Below are 20,732 nucleotides of genomic sequence, written 5' to 3'. Positions count from 1 at the left end.
AACCGCCACTGTATAAAAAGCTTCCTTGCCACAGTCGGATAGATGAGGTCCATAAAAGTTTCAAACTTATAAGAAATTTTGGATTGAATAAAACCGTGTGTTAAGGTGCCGATGCTAGGTGCAGTCATGTTGGATGCAAGGTTTTGTTCCTTGTATGCTTCCACGAGTCTTTTCCGGGGGACCTTGTTGCAGCCAATTTCTGGAGCCACCCACAGCTCTTTAAAACCCAGCCGAAACAGTTCTTTTTTGACAAAGGCTAGCCAGGGGATCTTGTCATTGTGGTTTAGGTTCATAACATGCACAAGATCTTGCCTATAGTGACTAAGCTCCTTTGTAGACCAGAGTCTATGCCAGAATCTTATGGGTTTGGATTCGAGGTCCTCCCTAATGGACGGTAAACCCAGATCAAGACGTAAAGGAAACAAAGGGGTTGCAGTGCGGAGGGCCAGAAGACGCCGCATGAAGTTATTTTCAACACGTACCAACTCAAATGCAGCTTGGTGCCCCCATAGTTCACTGCCGTAAAGTGCAGCAGATTTCGCTTGTGTTTTATACATCTCAACTGCAGGAGCTATAGGTTTATAAGTTGAGGTGTTTGTAACCTTTAAAATAGCCCCGGAAAGTTGAGAAAGCCTTAATCGCGAACTTGCAATCTGCGGTCCCCATGAAAGGTTCTCTTGGAGAGTTACGCCCAGGTACTGAAAAGTTTTGACCTTCTCTAGAACCGTGGAATTTAGGGATGGATTGGGTCTAGATGTGGAGGAGGGGTTAAAAATCATATACTTGGTCTTCCCAGCATTGATCTCAAGGCCGTACTGCCTACAGAAGAGACCAAAGCCATCAAGGATTCTCTGAATTCCCATGGGTGATTTGGAAAGCAGGAGGGTGTCGTCAGCAAACATAATTGCCGGCACCCTCCTGCCTGCCAGAACCGGGGCGTCATTGTCCCCAACATTAACTAAGTGTGAAATAACACTGTTCACGTATAAGCAAAAAAGAGTAGGGGCAAGGACGCAGCCCTGCCTGACCCCCCGGGAAACAGGAAACCTTTTTGTCAATGCACCTCCCCGCCCACAGCGTACCTGAGCAAAATTGCCCTGATGGAGTCTTATTATAGCCTGGAGTAGATTGGTAGGCACTCCCATCTCCTTCAGGACCTCCCAGAGTTTTTTCCGTGGTACCAAATCGAATGCTGACTTCAGGTCTACGAACACCATGTACAATCTCCCGCCCTCGATGGTCACCGATTTCCAAAAGAGGAGGACGAGGCGGAAGATTTGATCCATGGTGGACGTATTTTTCCTGAAGCCAGCCTGGAGGGGACTTAAGATTTCATTTTCCTCCATCCAGTCCAAGAGTTGGTCCAATAGGAGTCGCGAATCGATTTTCTGGGGGACATCTATCAGGCTGATCGGCCTGTAGTTGGATGGGAGCAGAGGACAGCCCTTCTTGAAAATTGGGACTATCTCTGCACCCATCCAAGTACAGGGGATCGCCATTCCACGTGCAAGTGAGTTAAAAAGGATGTGAAGATCAGGCGCCCAAATCTCTGGGTGGGACCTAAAGAGGTCGCCTGGCAATTTATCAAGGCCAGGGGCCTTGCCCAACGCTAGACCGTCTATTGCGCTAACCACTTCCCCTAGCGTAAACTCCAAGGTGTCTCCAGGGAGGGAGAGGAGTGATGCAACAGTAGCATCGGTATTCTCTAGGACATCTGCATAGAGTTTGCTAAAATGTTCTTCCCATATATGTGCTGCTATATTGGGTTCAACTGCAGCTTTGGGTTTACTATATTTAAATTACTTACCACCCTATTCCCCTATAAACCCACAACCCGGTACAGTACTAAAACACATAATTTACTTAAAAAGAAATTACTAACTTCTAAAAATTGTATTCATATTCTAAAACAAGTACCATAATTAACAATAAATATAAACAAAACATATAAAATACATAATAAAATACATAACACTAATATAAATATCGATATTAGGAACATCAATATTTTTGGTATCGATATTACTAGCTTTGATATTAAAAAAAACGATATTGCTTACCTTCAGCTTGATATTCAGGTTGTCAATATTCTTGATTTCGATATTCTGTCCCTACGATATTTCCAACTCAATATTATTGTAGGTTGAGAGAAAAAAAACTTGATATTTAGAATGTGCACCAAATACGGTCAATCTCTGCACCATATGGTTCAGGCGCCCTTGATAGCTCAGTGACTTAAACGCTGGCTGTTGAATCATGCAGTGATTTGCAGATCCTAAGTTTCCGGCAATGTTGGTAGGCAAGTACAATGAGCGTCCTCGTTACGAGTCAGGTGGAGCAGAATGACTTCATGGAATTTCGATGGGCCCAGGTCGGTCGGTTTTTCGACACCCAGTTTTCTACGTGCAGGTTTTTCAGGTGTGGGAGAACAAGAGAAGATTTTGCAGAGCAGTAATTCCGCAGAGTAAAATCGCAAGGGGCTGTGGCTACTGCTCAGAGCAGATGGTAAATGTACGCTTTAAAACCCACAGAGATGGGAATTCTCTGGGGTAGTATCGACCAGAAAAATTGGAGACACACGCTAATTCCCCATTTAATGGGGTGTAGCTTGTTGTTGCACGATATTGGGTCGTACTTACCACACTGTAACGGTAAATTTGAACGCAAACTTACTGCATGGTAAATCTGTCCCAGCACTGTGCAACTCGTAATTAGGGCAGTAGTAACACATGTTTGTTACAGTGCATAGAAGTAAATGTATTGCGATTTATATAGCACACGTATCACCCGAAGGCATCAAGGCGCTTGCCTTGGGAACCCGTCCTGGTATTCCCCTGTGAGATAACCCCAGCAGGGTATCCACAAGGTGAAAGCCAGGCATCCCGCCGCGAGGGGCCGTAGTGGAGATTAAGCAAGTTATTGCCCAGAGTTGCAGAGTGTGAACCCGTGAGTCGAGTAGGCACCGGAACGAGAATTATCGAGTCCGTGGAATTTTTGAGCCCAAGACCTGCCGAGGCGGGGAATTGAACCCTGGTCCAGGGCCGATCTCAGCTTCCCGGTCTGCCGCCTCTAACCCCTGAGCCACACTTCTCCACTTGGCTTCTCCAAGTGGCTGGAGAGCGATATGAACTATATTAAAAAATAATATTATTATGAAGTTCTATTCAGCCAGGAGTTATAGGGGTCTGAAACATTCTCTGGATGGGGTCGGTCAAGGCTCCTTTCATATTTGCTGAGTCAAACCAGCTTTATTCCCCTTCAGGGTGCTGCCTGGTGCAGTGGCAGCTGCTATGGGCTGTAGTAGTGTGGTTAAAGAAAAAAAAGACAATTTCACTTACCTGCCGGCCGCCTCCTCTCCGTGGTCCTTCTTCTGTTCTTCTGTCCATGACAATCGGTGCAGGAAGCACAGAGACTCCCCTACCCAATCACGACCCTGCGATCACCAGTATGACAGCAGCATTGTGATTGGTAGGAGCGGCCTCGTTCGGTGCTCAGACAGGGAGTGGGAGCCTGTGCATGTTCCGGTCTTCCAGTTAGATTGTACATCAAATGCAACCCATCTGAAAAACATTCACTAATTGGACCTTCTGCTGTAAGGAAGTAAACACAGCCCCTTGTCTCGTCTGGCTATTCATAAGTGTGAGAATCAAAGAGGGGAAGGACAAAAAGTCTGACTTTGTGTTTGGAGAGAAAAACTATACTGTGCTGGATTACAGTGTGTTTTTTGTGTGCGCTGATGACAGTAAGAGAACCATTTAACAGTAGTGAGAAAGAGAAAAAGAGTGGGTGTGTGTGTTGGGGGCTTAGGGGGAAGGTAGGGGAGGAAAAAATAAAGACCTGGATAGTAGGTGGTGTTGGCCTTGTTGCAGCAGACAAGGAAACTGACTGACTCAAAGGCTGTCACTGCCATCAATGCTTGCTTAGTTCTGTTTTACATTATAGAAGTGCTGTCCTGCTTTCCAGGAAACGTGCTCTTAGGAATTACTTCAGTGAAAAAGAAATCTATTCAAGTCATGTTTACAGTATTGTGTTACTAAAAGTTCGAAAGCTTTTTAGCAAAACTTGAACACAAGCAGCGCTATGCGCAGTGCGATGGCCGCGTTCCACTGCTATGCCACAATACATTCGATTGCAGTGTGGAGTTAAAAAGATCAGGGGTGTAAGCCTGGTCAGTAAGATTTGGGGGGTGGGGAAGGGGAGAGGGTGATCTTCAAATTTCTTAAAATAAATCTGGCATCTCATGGTAAAATACATTATTTCATTTGAGTAGCAGAGCAAGAGGGGGCTTAAAGGGCAGTGGCAGGGGTAACAGTGAGGATTGTTAGGGTTACTTAAAAGAAAATAACCAGAGTTTCAAAAGTGTGTGCGTGTGAGTGTGTGTGTGTATGTCTTGTAGTTTGTGTGTACAAGTACAAATTCTGGTTGAAATTCGACAGTCACCTCACCAGACCCGACTGAAAGCATTTGCACCAAACTATTTACTAAATAATAGATTTATTAGGGGGGTGTAACTCCACAAACACCCCCCCTTAAGCTACGCCCCTCGAAAATAGGACTGCCCTTGGACCAGGAGACTTGGCATCAGCCAGAGGTGCCCATGGACCAGGACACTTGGGGCCCCATTAGGATGGCGGGCGGGCCATCCTATCGGACATCGGGACCGCCCGCCCTGAGGGCGGGGGTCCCGCACGCAGCATTAGGATGTGCCCGCCACTGTGGCGGGCACATCCTGTATTTTTAGTATTGTGGCGGGCGGAGCTCTGTGCTCCGCCCGCCACAATACTAAAAATGCTGTGCAGCATTTACATAACCAAAGCGGCAGGCACCACGCGGTGCCTACCGCTTTGATTATGTAAATGCAGAGGGGTACCACAGGTACCCCCCGTGTGCCACCCGCCTTTGGCCTTCACTCTGGGGGCCCACAGGGGGCCCCCAGAGTGAACACCGCATGCCTTGCCGCCACGGAAAGGCATTGTAAAATGCCCATTGTAATGATGCGGGCGGTGTCTGACAGACACCGCCTGCATGTTACTCGTTTTCCGCCCCGGCCGCAAGGCGACCGGGGCGGAAAAGTGGCGGGCGGTGTTTTGCTCCGCCGTGGTCCCCCCCGCCATTCTAATATGGCGGGGGGGAATACAGGGAAGGATGGCGGGCAGATTTCCCCCGCAAGGCTGGCGGTGGCTACCGCCAGCCTGGCGGGGGCAATCCACCCGCCATCCTAATGAGGCCCTTGGTATTAGCCAGAGGTTCCTTTGGACCAGGGCACTTGGCATCATCCAGAGGTGCCCATGGGCCAGGACACTTGGCATCATCCAGAGGTGCCCATGGACCAGGACACTTGGCATCAGCCAGAGGTGCCCATGGACCAGGACACTTGGTATTAGCCAGAGGTGCCCATGGACCAGGACACTTGGCATCATCCAGAGGTGCCCATGGGCCAGGACACTTGGCATCAGCCGGAGGTGCCCATGGACCAGGACACTTGGTATTAGCCAGAGGTGCCCATGGACCAGGACACTTGGCATCAGCCTACAAGGGCTGTTCATGGACCAGAACACTTGGCATCAGCCAGAGGTACCCGTGGACCAGGACACTTGGCATCAGCCTAGAAGGGCTGCCCATGGACCAGGACACTTGGCATCAGCCTCCCATCAGTGCTCCCAGTGCATGATCACTATGCTCTGGTTGACTGTGTGTGATTTTTAAATTTGCATTCCTGCTATAGCGAAAATGTAATATTTTAAAATTGCGCCGTGATTTTACGTATTTCATGTGCACCTTACCTGATAAATCTCGGAAAGCGATCTTTCAATCAGCTGTTTCCTCAATGTTGTTACCTTCCCTGCCTGTGCCTCGTTCCACCGCAGGTGTTCCCGTTTGCGTGAAGGGCACGTCGGCAGACATTGGGTCCCCACTCCCATTGGCTAGTGGTTGTCAGGTGGGACGCCAGACTCGTGACCTCACTGATTTAACCGGATCGACTAGAATCCTCGGTTAGTCCGTGCTCCCAGTGCATGATCACTATGCTCTGGTTGACTGTGTGTGATTTTTAAATTTGCATTGCTGCTATAGCGAAAATTTAATATTTTAAAATTGTGCCGTGATTTTACGTATTTCATTTGCACCTTACCTGATAAATCTCAGAAAGCGATCTTTCAATCAGCTGTTTCCTCATTGTTGTTACCTTCCCTGCCTGTGCCCTGTTCCATCGCGGGTGTTCCCGTTTGCGTGGAGGGCACGTTGGCAGACATTGGGTCCCCGCTCCCATTGGCTGGTGGTTGTCGGGTGGGACGCCAGACTCGTGACCTCACTGATTTAACCGGGATGACTTTCTTCGCGCACAGCGAATATGCGCCGAAGTTGCGCCAAAGTTGCACCAAAGTTAAGCCCATCTGCGCCAAGGACGCGCCAGGGGCCAGGCGGGCGGGGCCTCATTTAAAACTTCAAGAAAATTGTGAGCTGTATTCTCATGCCACACTTCTTGCACTTAGACCCCCGTTTAAGCTTTGCCATTTTACCTTCCCTCCTGAGACTCTTGTCAACACCCAATGTTGTAAAGGGGCCAGGAGATCTACATGCCCCCGACATCATCATAGAAAACAGGCCAAACCAGGAATCAAATCACCTGCCCCTAATTTTCTTAACGAAGCTGGCTTGCTTATAAATGCTAGGTCTTTGGTCCGTAATAATGTTGCATTCAACGACTTTGTCTCTCAAAATAAGCCTCCCTGGGTCTTTATCACCGAAACCTGGGGTTCTGAAGCTTCAGACCCAGATCTGATGGAGGCCGTTCCGGAGGGCTATATTCTGTCCAGGATGGATAGGATTGGTCATAGGGGGGGTGGGCTGTGAATCCTGTTTAGAGACACTTTCACCTGCCGTATTGAGCCTCTTTCTTCGCCTTCTGACAACTTTGAGGCTCTACATTTCTCTATTAAATTTCTCACCTCAGCCTCCTTCGCGGGCGTTCTTTGTTATAGACACCCCGGCCCTAGAACGACTTTCCCTCAGGACATTCTTAAACTTATCGACCTTACGTTGATAAGCCACAATTTAGCATCTTGGGCGATTTCAACTTTCAGTTAGAGGCCTCAAAGGCTATGGACACATTAGCACTTGTAGACGGCCTAGCCGCATGCGGGTTGGCCCAACTGGTTAATGGCCCTACACATTTGGCTGGCCATACGCTGGATGGCATCTTTTCGAATGATGCCAGACTTACGACTGGCACACCCATCCCTCTTTCTTGGTCCGATCATTGGGCAGTTCCTTTCCATTGCAAAGTAATTTCCACTCCCTGTAATAAATCTAAGAGCAGTGTGTGGGAAACCAGAAGGAATTACAGAGCAATCAACGATGACACTATGTCACCTTTCATGAATGCTCTTAGCTGTACTTCCTTGGCTGATCCCAATAGGGCTGCCTCTGATCTCTCCAGCGCCTTAGCCAGTGCCATAGACACCTTTGCCCCGGCCAAACAGCACTATTCAGCCCGAAAAAGTCCTTCTCAACCCTGGTTTTCTGACCGCTTAAGATCTATGCGTCCGAAATGCAGACGACAAGAGAGATCTTGGAATGCTCGTCTTGATTTACAGGGAAAAGCCTTGCATAAATCCCTACTCAGAGATTACAAGTAGGCGATTGTTGAAGAAAAAAGATGCCATTTTACCAACCTCACGGCCTCCCTTAAATCTTCAAGAGACCTGTTTAATATAATCGACTCTCTTTGGGCACCTAAATCAGCCGATCCCACCATCCAAACACAGGAACTCTATAATAACTTAGCAAGTTTCTTTCATTCTAAGATTGCGGATATCTATAGCTCACTTGAAAGCAGCAATCTTGAGCTCGATGCCAACACAACAGGTCCCCTCCCCTTACCAACCCCCCCTACTGTTGATGAGGTTGATGCTCCACCTAAACCGCAGCTCACGTGTTTCCACCTCCTGTCCCTAGATGATCTTAACCTCCTACTCGATGCCACCAAGTCGTGCTCGCCCCTCAACCCTTGCCCTTTAAAAATGTTGAAGACCTGTAGAGAGTCTGTTCTTCCCCCTTTACTAGAGGTTATGAACATGGCGATTAGCGAGGGGATTTTCCCATCCCCCTGGAAGACAGCCGTTGTTAAGCCATTGCTTAAGAAGTCCTCTCCTGACCCGGGAATACTGAAAAACTATCGTCCAATTTCCCTACTCCCTGCCCCTGCTAAGATCTTGGAGTCACATATAAATCGTAACCTATCTGTCTTCATTGAGAATTCCAACTTGTTAGATTCCTCTCAACATGGGTTTCGGGCAGCCCATAGTACTGAGTGGGCCCTCACGGTGGTGACCAATAAAATCCGGTCTGAGGTTGACAGGGGACATTCTGCTCTGCTAGTGTTATTAGATCTCACAGCAGCTTTTGACACCTTGTCCCCGTCAATCCTGATCTCCAGGCTCAAGGAAATTGGTTTAGAGGGTTCTGCCCTTAGTTTACTCTCCTCCTTCCATCATCATAGGGAGCAGGGAGCAGAGAGTTAAAATGGGCGATTTTCTTTCCGATTCTTAAGAAGTGCAATGTGGGGTTCCTCAGGGCTCGTCGTTAAGCCCCTTATTATTTAACATCTATGTTACCCTACTTGCTAATGTGGTAAAATCCTTTGGTCTTGATGTGTTATCGTATGCCGATGACACTCACATCCTGGTATCTATCACCCAGCCAGCTAGCGATGTTGCCCCCAAGTTCAGAGCATGTATGGAAGCAGTCTCCCGATGGATGGTCCGTAATTTTCTAAAACTAAACAGCAAAAAGACTGAAATCATGGTCTTTGGAGGGAGCCAAGATCTTTGGTCAAAAGACTGGTGGCCCCCATCCTTGGGAGAATGCCCCCGCCCCTCTCTTACCGCCAAGAATCTTGGGATCTTAATTGACCCCGCTTTATCACTCGACTCCCAGGTAAATAGGACAGTGTCAACTTGCTGTGGCATAATTAGAATTCTTAGGAAAATGGCCCCCTACCTGTCCCTGGTAGCTCGGAAACAAGCAACAGTTGCCTTAGTTTAATCTAGGCTAGATTATTGCAATGCCCTTTATAGTGGCATCAGCAAAGGCTCCATCCACTGTCTTCAAATGGTGCAGAATGCTGCGTCCTGGATGGTCTTAAACCTTCCTAGACTCGCTTCTGCAACCATAGCCAGAAGGGACCTTCACTGGCTTCCGATTCCATCTAGGATCTCTTTTAAACTTCTCTGTCTGGCCCACAGTGCTATACATGGCTCAGGCTCGGAGGGAATCAGGTCTCTTCTGTGTGTTTACACCCACTCGAGAACCCTCTGGTCATCATCTAAGAACATGCTTTCGGTTCCCAGATTCGCTAAGGTGAGATGGGGAGGTAGAGCCTTTTCCACCTTGGCTCCAAAACTTTGGTTTTCTAGCCAGTCTTCTTTGGCGGTTTTCAGGAAACATCTGAAGACCTGGCTTTTTTCCCAGGCATACAAGGGATCGAGCTCTTAGCGGTCTTGTGGTCCTGCTATCTGGTAGCTTGGACTTCTCTGTCTGTCTGTCTGTTTTTTGCGCCTTGATGCCTCTTGGGGCTAAGTATGCGCGGTACAAAATGCCTTTCATTCATTCATTCATAGAAGGGCTGCCTGTGGACCGTGGCACTTGGCATAAGCCTTGAAGGGCTTCCCATGGACCAGGACACTTGGCATCAGCCTAGAAGGGCTGCCTGTGGACCGTGACACTTGGCATAAGCCTTGAAGGGCTGCCCTTGGACCAGGACACTTGGCATCAGCCAGAGGTGCCCATGGACCAGGACACTTGGCATCATCCAGAGGTGCCCTTGGACCAGGGCACTTGGCATCAGCCAGAGGTGCCCATGGACCAGGACACTTGGCATCAGCCTTGAAGGGCTGCGCATGGACCAGGACACTTGGCATCAGACAGAGGTACCCGTGGACCAGGACACTTGGCATCAGCCTAGAAGGGCTGCCCATGGACCAGGACACTTGGCATCAGCCTAGAAGGGCTGCCCATGGACCAGGACACTTGGCATAAGCCTTGAAGGGCTGCCCATGGACCAGGACACTTGGCATCAGCCAGAGGTGCTCATGGACCAGGACACTTGGCATCATCCAGAGGTACCCGTGGACCAGGACACTTGGCATCAGCCTAGAAGGGCTGCCCATGGACCAGGACACTTGGCATCAGCCTAGAAGGGCTGCCCATGGACCAGGACACTTGGCATAAGCCTTGAAGGGCTGCCCATGGAGCAGGACACTTGGCATCAGCCAGAGGTGCCCGTGGACCAGGACACTTGGCATCAGCCAGAGGTGCTCATGGACCAGAACACTTGGCATCAGCCAGAGGTGCTCATGGACCAGGACACTTGGCATCATCCAGAGGTACCCGTGGACCAGGACACTTGGCATCAGCCTAGAAGGGCTGCCCATGGACCAGGACACTTGGCATCAGCCTAGAAGGGCTGCCCATGGACCAGGACACTTGGCATAAGCCTTGAAGGGCTGCCCATGGAGCAGGACACTTGGCATCAGCCAGAGGTGCCCATGGACCAGGACTCTTGGCATCAGCCTTGAAGGGCTGCCAATGGACCAGGACACTTGGCCTCAGCTAGAGGTGCCCGTGGACCAGGATACTAGGCATCAGCCAGCGGCAGTGCATGATTTGTAAAAAAAAAAATATATATATATATATATATATATATATATATATATATATATATATATATATATATATATATATATATATATATATATATATATATATATATATATATATACATACATACATACATACATACACCTGCCAGGGCTCTTGTCAGGAGACCACTGCACCTTGCACCACGCATTGCACCTGCAATGCTGTCAATGAAAGTAGCAACACAGCTACTGACCATCACACTCCTGCAAGTGTGACAATTCGGACTATTCCAAGCCCCCAACGCTATAAGAATGTCTTGGGTGGCAGGTAATAGTCAAGACGGCCGACCAAACCATCATGCACACTAGTGCCCCAACCACTCCTCCCCAGCCCAGCCCCGCCATGTAAAACGGTCTCGGAAAAATAAAATTCTAATAACATTGTATTTCCTTTTTCTACTGCTGAAAGGGCGGCATTCCTCTGCCTTAGCGGAGGAGCTGCTGCTGCCCGTACACTTCCTGTCTCTTTGTCTATTTCTTGAAGACACTTTTTTATTCCTGCTTTCTCCCTTTATCACTGTTTTCCTAACGTTTTCATCATGCTTTCTGTCCTTCCAATCTGCCTCTCTCCTGGTATGGGTCTGATTTTTCTATCAATATAATGTTGCCTTATATTATTCCGTTCTTGAGATCGCGGGCGCCACATGAGAAGCTTAATTGCCCTGAAGAAGTCCTACTTGAATAGGACGAAACGCGTTGGCTGATGGGTTTTCGATTGGAAATAAAGAAAATGTAATCAACTGATGGGATAATGAACTTTCGTCACACAAACAGGTTCTAGTGAATGTTGTGAACATTTAGGATTTCTTACATATATGTTAAGAAAGGTGGTGCAGTTCCAATCTATTGCTCTCTAAAATGGCACAGTATCCACTTGCTGCTCTGCAGACACCTGGGCATGTAACACGCCCGACAAAGGGTGCAGCAGGCGCGCCACGCATGTGTGAAATCACCTCGAGGCGCTATTTCCAGCCCTTTGTCGGAGCCGGGACATCCGTCCGTCTCCTGTGTGTTTTTCTTTGGAACGCGTGTCTTGAGCTGCGGCAAATTCCACTTTCTTTTTTTTATCTGCTAATAAACCGCATTATGTTACTTATCAATCTGCAGGGTGTACACACATCCCGGTTGCCATGGTTACCGAGGTCCTCTCGGAAACGCAGTGTGAGAAGCCTCTGCCGCTCTGCTTGATAAATACAAAACAGACAGCACTTCTGTGACAGCTGCCAGCAGCCCTCCCCCTCTTATACACTTGTCCTGTCGAGGGGAGGGTCCCACGCGTCCCGAGGCCCCCTCTGTTAAGCACCCTCCTCCAGGCATCAGAGGTTGACCTCTGACCCCACTCCATGAGAAGGTAAGAACGGACAAGGCCAATAGTTGCAGTTTTGTGTAACAGGAAAGGTTTTCTACAGCATACACACAGCAGATGCAAGATGGGTAAAAGCAGTGCAAGCTTCCCTCGCACACAGAGGATGTGCAGGGGGGGGGGCAGCGGATCCAGCACATGCAGCAGTGCAAGCTTCCCTCGCACACAGTGGAGGTGCAACGAAGGGCAGCGGGCCCCGCACATGCAGCAGTGCAAGCTTTCCTTGCACACAGAGGAGGTGCAAGGGGGGCACCGGAACCACCACATGCAGCGGTGCAAGCTTTCCTTGCACACAGAGGAGGTGCAACGAAGGGCAGCGGGTCCCGCGCATGCAGCAGTGCAAGCTTCCCTCGCACACAACGGAGGTGCAAGGGGGGCAGCGGAACCAGCACATGCAGCAGTGCAAGCTTCCCTCGCACACATTGGAGGTGCAACGAAGGGCAGCAGGCCCCGCACATGCAGCAGTGCAAGCTTTCCTTGCACACAGAGGAGGTGCAAGGGGGGGCAGCGGATCCAGCCATGCAGCGGTGCAAGCTTTCCTTGCACACAGAGGAGGTGCAACGAAGGGCAGCGGGTCCCGCGCATGCAGCAGTGCAAGCTTCCCTCGCACACAAAGGAGGTGCAAGGGGGGCACCGGAACCACCACATGCAGCAGTGCAAGCTTCCCTCGCACACAGTGGAGGTGCAACGAAGGGCAGCGGGCCCCGCACATGCAGCAGTGCAAGCTTTCCTTGCACACAGAGGAGGTGCAAGGGGGGGCAGCAGATCCAGCCATGCAGCGGTGCAAGCTTTCCTTGCACACAGAGGAGGTGCAACGAAGGGCAGCGGGTCCCGCGCATGCAGCAGTGCAAGCTTCCCTCGCACACAACGGAGGTGCAAGGGGGGCAGCGGAACCAGCACATGCAGCAGTGCAAGCTTCCCTCGCACACAGTGGAGGTGCAACGAAGGGCAGCGGGCCCCGCACATGCAGCAGTGCAAGCTTCCCTTGCACACAGAGGAGGTGCAAGGGGGGGCAGCGGATCCAGCCATGCAGCGGTGCAAGCTTTCCTTGCACACAGAGGAGGTGCAACGAAGGGCAGCGGATCCAGCCATGCAGCGGTGCAAGCTTTCCTTGCACACAGAGGAGGTGCAACGAAGGGCAGCGGGTCCCACACATGCAGCAGTGCAAGCTTCCCTCACACACAGAGGAGGTGCAACGAAGGGCAGCGGGTCCCGCACACGCAGCCGTGCAAGCTTCCCTCCCACACAAAAAAAATGCAACAGAGTGCAGCGGGTCTAGTACATGCAGCAAAGTAGCTTTCCATTACCAATTACAGACTTTGTGATGTAATTGTAAAGCACCGAAGTGCAGACTGTATTACACAGAAAACAAGTAAACAGCAATAGTGCATCGCTCTTTCTGTCTCCGCCTCTCCTTCCCTCTCTCCCACTGGCCCCATCTGTTGGCCTTGTAAAGCACCCATTTACATTGCATATGCACTGAAGAGCAGCTTCTTCATTGGTAGAGGGGAGGGCAGGGCCCACCCATGGCCTGCACCTTCATTATTGCCCCAGTAAAGGGTCAAGTACCAGCCGTTTCAGAAATCAATGCCCTTAGCACTTATAGTCTGTGTAAAAGTGCCAATCAATTTACTCCCCTTAGTGCCTCAATGCACATGCTTTCTATGTCGATGAGTGCGGTCTTTTAAGTCCTTCTGTGTTCCTCAGTCAAAGTGAAATTGTAGTCCTACTTCTATTTTTGTGAAATGTCCTGGTTTTTATGTTTTAAACGTCTGATCACCGTAGGTGTGTGTGTGTGTGTGGGCGGGGGGGGGGGGGGGGGGTTTACACAGCTTCAGCACCTGCTAGAGGGTATGGGGCCCTCGTAGATGGAAGAGATGGCCCCCCCAGCTGTTGTTTGAAATATAAAAGGTAGCAAAAAAAGTGTATGGGCCCTTCAAGCCTCCCGGGCCCCGTTACCACTACGCCTGCTGCACAAATGGAAGCTGAGCTCCTGTCATTACCCCGAGGCCACTGCACCTCCTCCTTCATGTCAAAGGAGAGGAGGGCAAGCAAGAGGGGGTGGGACCTCAATAGAGTGGGAGGAGCCAACTTAGCATACAGGAAGGAAACACTGCTACCGGCCTTCTCAACTCCCTAGCTGGTTATAAGCAGAGCCACTGGAATTATGTGACTGTGTGGCCATGGCGATGTTTGCATAGTTCTAGATTTGCCGCATTTGCCTCATAATCCATCTGCTGCTTAATCTGCAGATTTGAACAAAATAAAATTGTTTCTAGCTCAAACGGTTCACAAGTTACTAACAGCACAGCAGTACGTGTTGCCACGCAGTGGAAGGCCTTTTGTGAAGGTAGGCTGGTCACTTTTCTGTTGCTTAATGCTATATTTGGGTTTCAAACTGGTACTAATGAGGTGCTTCTAATGCCTAGACAGTGTTCATATGTGTAAAAAGTACAAAAATAATGAATCAATACTGTTTGAAAATGCGCTGCATAATTTGGCCCTCTCCAGCCACATAATTCCAGTGGCCCTGGTTATACGAAATTGACATTCAGAGCAAGACACAGAAGAAGAACAAGAATGAGACAATTACTTGAGGTGCTGTTGCAGGGAACAATTGACTCTGGTTCGAATGTGACTGGTCTCATCCTTCGTTTGCATAGAAAAGAATAACTGTGCCATGCCCACACCAACATGCAAGGCAGCCTGATAGAATGCAAACAGATGTGCTCTTTTACAGGGTAGAACACGAGACACGTTTCCCACCTGCTGCCACATGTCCCCCTGCTGTTGTACTACAATGATAGATTACACCGTGCCAAAACTCAACAATACCCACTCTTCATTTCTAGTCCTACCACAATGTTTACCTTCTGCATTATTTAGACAATAGCTTATGGTCAGGCTTTGCGTATTGGAGTAAGGTGCATGTGGCTGTGCCCCTGTGCACTGCTCGATGGTGCCTGGTGGGAAATCTGGGGCTGCCAGCAGCAGCCCGTCACAATCCACTTTTTTTACGCAATTGCAAAGCCACTACAATTATGCGTCCGCATTGACCACATAAGTTAACTTATTTGCCAACATCTACTATTTAATTTCACAGAAAAAAAATCTGGAAGCCCAAACGAATCAAAAGCCACAAAAAACAAGTCATGAGTGATGCCGCACAATGGCTGACACTTTGCAAAGTACCCTGGGCATCTTTCAGGTGCTAAATGCTGTGTTCATTCGCAAAGCTGGTAATAATTTATTTGAAAGGTTTTATATAGCGCTAGCTAGACCCGTGGGTATCAGAGCGCTTTATACAGGAAATATAAAACATTTGATCAGGGTAAAGCATACACAGTCAATTACAGCACCACACTTGAGTTAGAAATGAAAAGGAACAGGGAGAAAGAGATTGACATGAGAGGAGGGTAAAAGGCTAGGACATGGACAATCAATTGAAACAGAAATTTGAATTATAAATAAAGAGGGATGGGGAGGAGCAATTTACATGAGAAGAGGGAATAATATGAGGCAATTTTACAAAGGTAATAAAGATATGCAGGTAGAGCTCAAGCAGTTGAGTAAAGTGGGGGGGGGGGCTAAAAGTCTGGCCGGAGTAACGTCAAATGAGCAGTTTAGGAGTATAACCGGAGGAGAACAAGTTTAAGGAGTAGCAGAGAGAAACGGTGGAGAAGAGATCGAAGAAAGTGATGGGGTAATGGAAAGAAGACATGGGGAGGGAGTAGACGAGGAGTTCGACGTTAGGAGGGTAGATGTGTGATGTGGAGAGAGAGGGGAGAACAAGGGGGGACCCGAAGGATCATCATTGGAGGGGAGGTAGGGTTTAAGGACCAAAGTATTGGTTGCAGAGGTGGGATTTAATATATTTTTTAAAGCTGAAGTAGGAGGGGTTACAGCCCAAGTCCTTAGAGAGTGAGTTCCAGATGTTTGGGGCGTTCCCAGAGAAGGAGCGAGATTGGGTGGATTTCTTTTTAAACAGAGGGGGAACGAGGAGGAGAACATTGGAGCTTCTCATCGGTCTGGAGCACCCAGCTAGTTTGTAAGATATGAAGGGGTTTGTTGGTAAAGAGCTTTGTGCGTAATGCAAGCAGTCATGTAGAGGTATCTTCCTTTAATGGGAAGCCAGCTGAGGGCTTTGAGGGTAGGAGAGATGTGGTAACATCTTTTAAAGGAAGTGATAAGCCAAGCCGCCAAGTGGAGCACAGCTCTAAGGCGGGCTAATTGTACTTTAGGGGTTCCGATGAGGATAGCGTTGCCATAGTCGAGTTTGGAGTGAACTAGAGATTGGACCACTTGAAGTCATCTGATGGAATGAAGGGTTTTATTTTCTTGAGGTGTCAGAGGGTGAAACGGGCTCTTTGGCTTCGTTTTTTATATGGTCATTGAGAGTAAGGTTTTTATCAAGAGTGAAACCAAGTGATTTTGCCAAATTGGATAAGAAGAGCGGGCAATTGAGGGCATTAAGGTTCGTGATCAAGCTTTGGATGGGGAGTTGGTTGTTTTTTGGAGAAAAGAGAACAATTTCTGGGTTTTTTAGAGCTCAGTTTGAGATGATTAGAGAAGAACCAGGCTTGGATCTTACTCAGTGTGTTGTTGAGATGAAGTATGTCAGAGTGGGATCTAATCTTGTAGTAGAGTTGGGGATCATTGGCATTAAGGTGGTAGTTGGGTCCAGCTTCTTTCAAAAGAAGGGTAAGGAGTTCCATGAAGAGGTTAATGAAGGAGGGGGGAGAGAATAGAGCCCTGGGGGACGCCCAGGGAGACAGGTGTTGGGTTGGAGAGGCAATCTTTGATTTTGATTTGTTGCGTTCTATGTTGAAGGAAAGAAGCAAACTATTTTAGGACCTGACCATTAAGGCCGAAGCGAGCTTTAAGTGAATTCATCAAGGAAGAATGGTTAACAGTGTCAAAGGCTGCAGATAGGTCAAGGAGTATAAGAAAAGCAGATCTCACCATTGTCGAAGGAACCTTTAATGTCATCAACGATGTTTAGCATAGCGGATTCTGTACTGCAACCTTTTCTGAAGCCAGATTGAAGGGAGTCAAGTAAATTTAAATTACCAATGTGTTTGTCCAATTGGAGCAATGTACCTTTTTCAAGGGCTTTAGATAGGAGTGGGAGGTTAGAAATAGGGCAGAGATTGTTGAGATAGTTGGGGTTAGCAGTGAGGTTTTTCAGAATGGGTGTGATTCGACCGAGTTAAAGGGGGTCGGGTACGCAACCAGTGGCAAGGGAGGAGTTGATGATATTAGTCCAAACACGGGCAATTATGTGGTTTAGTTTGTGAACATGGTTGGAAGGAAGGGGATCTTTAGTATGCGATGTTGGTTTTAGTTTAGAGATGATATTGAACACTTCGAGCTCAGTCATAGGGCAAAAATTATGCCAGGAGGCATTGTTTTTCAGAGGTACATTTGAAGGGTTGTCAACGGGAAAATTGTGGTGGGTTGGTAAGTGGGAGATTAAGAGGTTGAGGTGAAGTTAATGAGGGAAGTGTGTTATTGGTAACGTTAAGGGCATACGGGGGATGATCGGGACAAGTGATAGATGGAAGAATTGATCAATGTGAAACTTTTTCACAGACATTATTAATCTGTGTTAAAATGAAAAAAATAGTAAACTATTGCTGTCATAATGTATCGCATTATGCTGTATATTTTGCCCTTTCTTGCCACATAATTGACTCAATCCTGCTTTATAATTAGGGTTCCCAGTTTTCCATTTTTACTGATTTTTACAGATAAATACATTACTATTTCTTTTACTGTCTGTATTTATTTTTAAATACAGAAAAATACGGAAAATAGGCCTTTGGAAAAATGTTCTACTGTCAATACTGACTGTCAGGTCAGTAGGTGTACAGATTGAGAGGTAGGGGAGATTTAAAAAGACAATATAATTCCTAAGTAAGCTTAATTAATTGCAGAGCTACAGTTATTTATGCTATTCTACAAAGTGTTTTCAGATGACTCTATTGCGCTGTATACTGCTGAAACCTTTTGGACATTGAAATGTGAGTATGCATTTATCAGTTAAATAAATGTGGAAAATACCCATTGCAGCTTCGTTTATACAGAAAACACAAAGTAAAAATGGATAAATACCTAAAAAAATAAGCAAAAAAATAAATATGGATAAATACAGACGGAAATGTCAAAAAAATAAATGCCATAAAACCGGGAGCCTTATTTATAATTTGGTCCTCTTTTGAAACATAGACCCAATGGTCCAGCCTGTATGATTCACTCGGTAGCCTCGCTCTGCAAACACCACGAGGCCGACACGCCACTGGCGTTGCAGGGCAGGGTTATAAGAGGCAGTAATCAAAGGGGTTCCTTTAATTCAAATCCTTTTTTTCTTCTCCAATCATTCTTGTAATGAAAAGTCCAATTACATGTAATAGATCCTATTAGACGCCCTACCCCTCGGCTGCGGCGCTGGCAGGATCAGAACGATAATGCGGCTGGCAAGGAAGCGTCTTTAGCCCCCGGCCGTGGATAAAGCAATTAGATATGTTTTTTCGTTCCATTTCTTTTGTTGTTGTTGTTCGCTGTCTGCTGTGAGTGACGAGTCTGCAGGCGCCTCTTCGACAAGATGTTTGCTTCAGACGAGTGATGGCACTGCTTTCATTTATGCTCGGTATGTTACAGAGATATGGCTCTAGGCTCCTATACAATATATGTTGTTATTACCCTGCCAGTGCTGGGATTGGAAACATATACAGTGGTAACATGTACATTGGGGGTCAAGGTGTGGCAGATGAAAGGCTCTCGTATCACGAGGGTCGGAGACCTCTGCCAGTCAAATTATACATTTATTTATTTATTTATTTATTTATTTTTAAATCGGCTGCAAAAAAATTGACAACAGGATTAATGTGACCGTGAATCTGTTCCGGCTTACTTCATTGGTAGGAAACAGGCTGCATTTAACACAATGCTTAATTTGTAAAAAAAACTAAAGTGCCAGGGTCCTCGTCAAGGGGCCACTTCAGCTTGCCCCACTCAGTGCCCCCGCCAGCGCTGCCAATGACATTTCAAACACACCTACTAACCATCACACTCTTACAAGTGTGAGAATTCAGACTATTCCAGGACCCCAAAGCTATTATAATGGCTTGGGTGGCCGGTATTAAATGAAAATGAGTAACTGCCATGTATATTACTTGTGAAACTACGTATACCCACAGATACAACTGACATTCTTATTCGTGCATGAAACTGACAGGGTGTACATAGCAGAGGGCATGGGCGCGTCGGGGTCAAAGAGGCACCCAAAGGACAGCGCAGAGGGCTTCAGCTGTGACAAAGGGTCACTTGCAAGCAGGCAACTGAGTACTGAAAGAACCCGCGCAACAGGGGCGGCTCTAGGCTCATGGCAGCCCTGAACAGGGAGCCTAGGTAGGGGGCCCCGAAGAGGGGGGTCAGGGTGTTTGGAAGTGGAACAGAGTGGGAGGACGCCAAATCCCTGCCAGGGGTCACCACGCAAATATGTATCCATCCTCAGAGGATTATTATATTAAGGACATATATTGGCTTGGCGGCCCCTGGGGTTTGGCGGCCCTGTGCCGGTGCACAGCTTGCACTTGCCTAAGGCCGCCCCTGCGCGAAAACAAGCATCCGATGTCTATAATGCGCGAGGCTCTGGGGAAGGAAGACAGACTCCTCGGAGAGGCGCCTGTGCAGCAATACAGATCAGCAATTAACCCACGAGACAGACACCGGCTGATTCCCAGGTCCCCTATCAGAGCGGCCGCTTAGCAAATTTTGCAATTAGCATAAAAGGTATCAGCGGTGAGCTGCAATGCATGCAACACTGGCCCCTGATCCCAGCCAAATCAGACGGTTTGCACGAACTAGGCTGTTTCTGGGCTAAGTGCTGGCTTTCCCGGAGACTGCACCATACACTGAGGCCGCTATATGTGCATCTATGCTCCCACCCCAGTGGAAAGGGCAGTTGACCAGTTACAAATGGGTTCTACTTCATCCAGTCGCCACATAAGCGTTTTTGGTCACCTAACAAACGGTTTGGTATTCCCTTCAAGGCTGCGCCTAAATGGAAACCACAATCGTGTTATCGAATCGCAATTTTGGTTTGTGAACACATATCAAATCAGTATTTGGAAGAGGGTGTGTTTAGGGCGTCCTTCCAATACCGATTGAGAGTGGGGAGTATTAAAGTTTTGCGAGTGAAATCTGGTTGCAAAACATTACTACAGTACCAGCTACACAAAGGTAGACGTAACCCATTAACAAATTGACCCTTCCCCTTTGTGAATGTTGACAAAAACATTTTTTAAGAGAAAGAAGTGGTCCCAAGTTTGTTAAACTTTTCCTGGACCATTTTTATTTAGGGAAAACAGGGTAAATTAAAAAAAATATTGTTTTATTTAAAAATAATGACAGACATGGTGGTCTGCTGACTCCAGCAGGCAGAGCCGGCTTTAGTCGGTACCCGGTGCGACTATCATTTTTGACGACCCCATGAACTCCTTCTCGGATTCCCTTCTAGCACCAGTCAAAAATGCCCCTCATCTCTCAATAGCGCCTCTCACATACATTTCATTTAGTTTAAACCACTGGTAAAGGCTGCCTTTACTAATAAGAATGCGTATCTACCCAAAAAAAAACTTTTTAACAACATTAGGATTAGATGATGA

At 47.8% G+C, this 20,732-nt stretch overlaps 1 protein-coding gene across 2 annotated transcripts in view; it reads right to left on the bottom strand.

Moving 5' to 3' along the window:
* The window catches only part of CACNA1C (calcium voltage-gated channel subunit alpha1 C), a 1,657,037-nt gene that overhangs the window by 1,051,403 nt on the left and 584,902 nt on the right, over positions 1-20,732 (bottom strand). The gene's annotated exons all lie outside the window — the stretch shown is intronic.

Source organism: Lissotriton vulgaris, chromosome 1_2 (assembly GCF_964263255.1).
Source record: "Lissotriton vulgaris chromosome 1_2, aLisVul1.2, whole genome shotgun sequence".
In the NCBI taxonomy this organism is placed as follows: domain Eukaryota; kingdom Metazoa; phylum Chordata; class Amphibia; order Caudata; family Salamandridae; genus Lissotriton; species Lissotriton vulgaris.
This window is presented reverse-complemented; position numbering and strand designations above follow the sequence as displayed.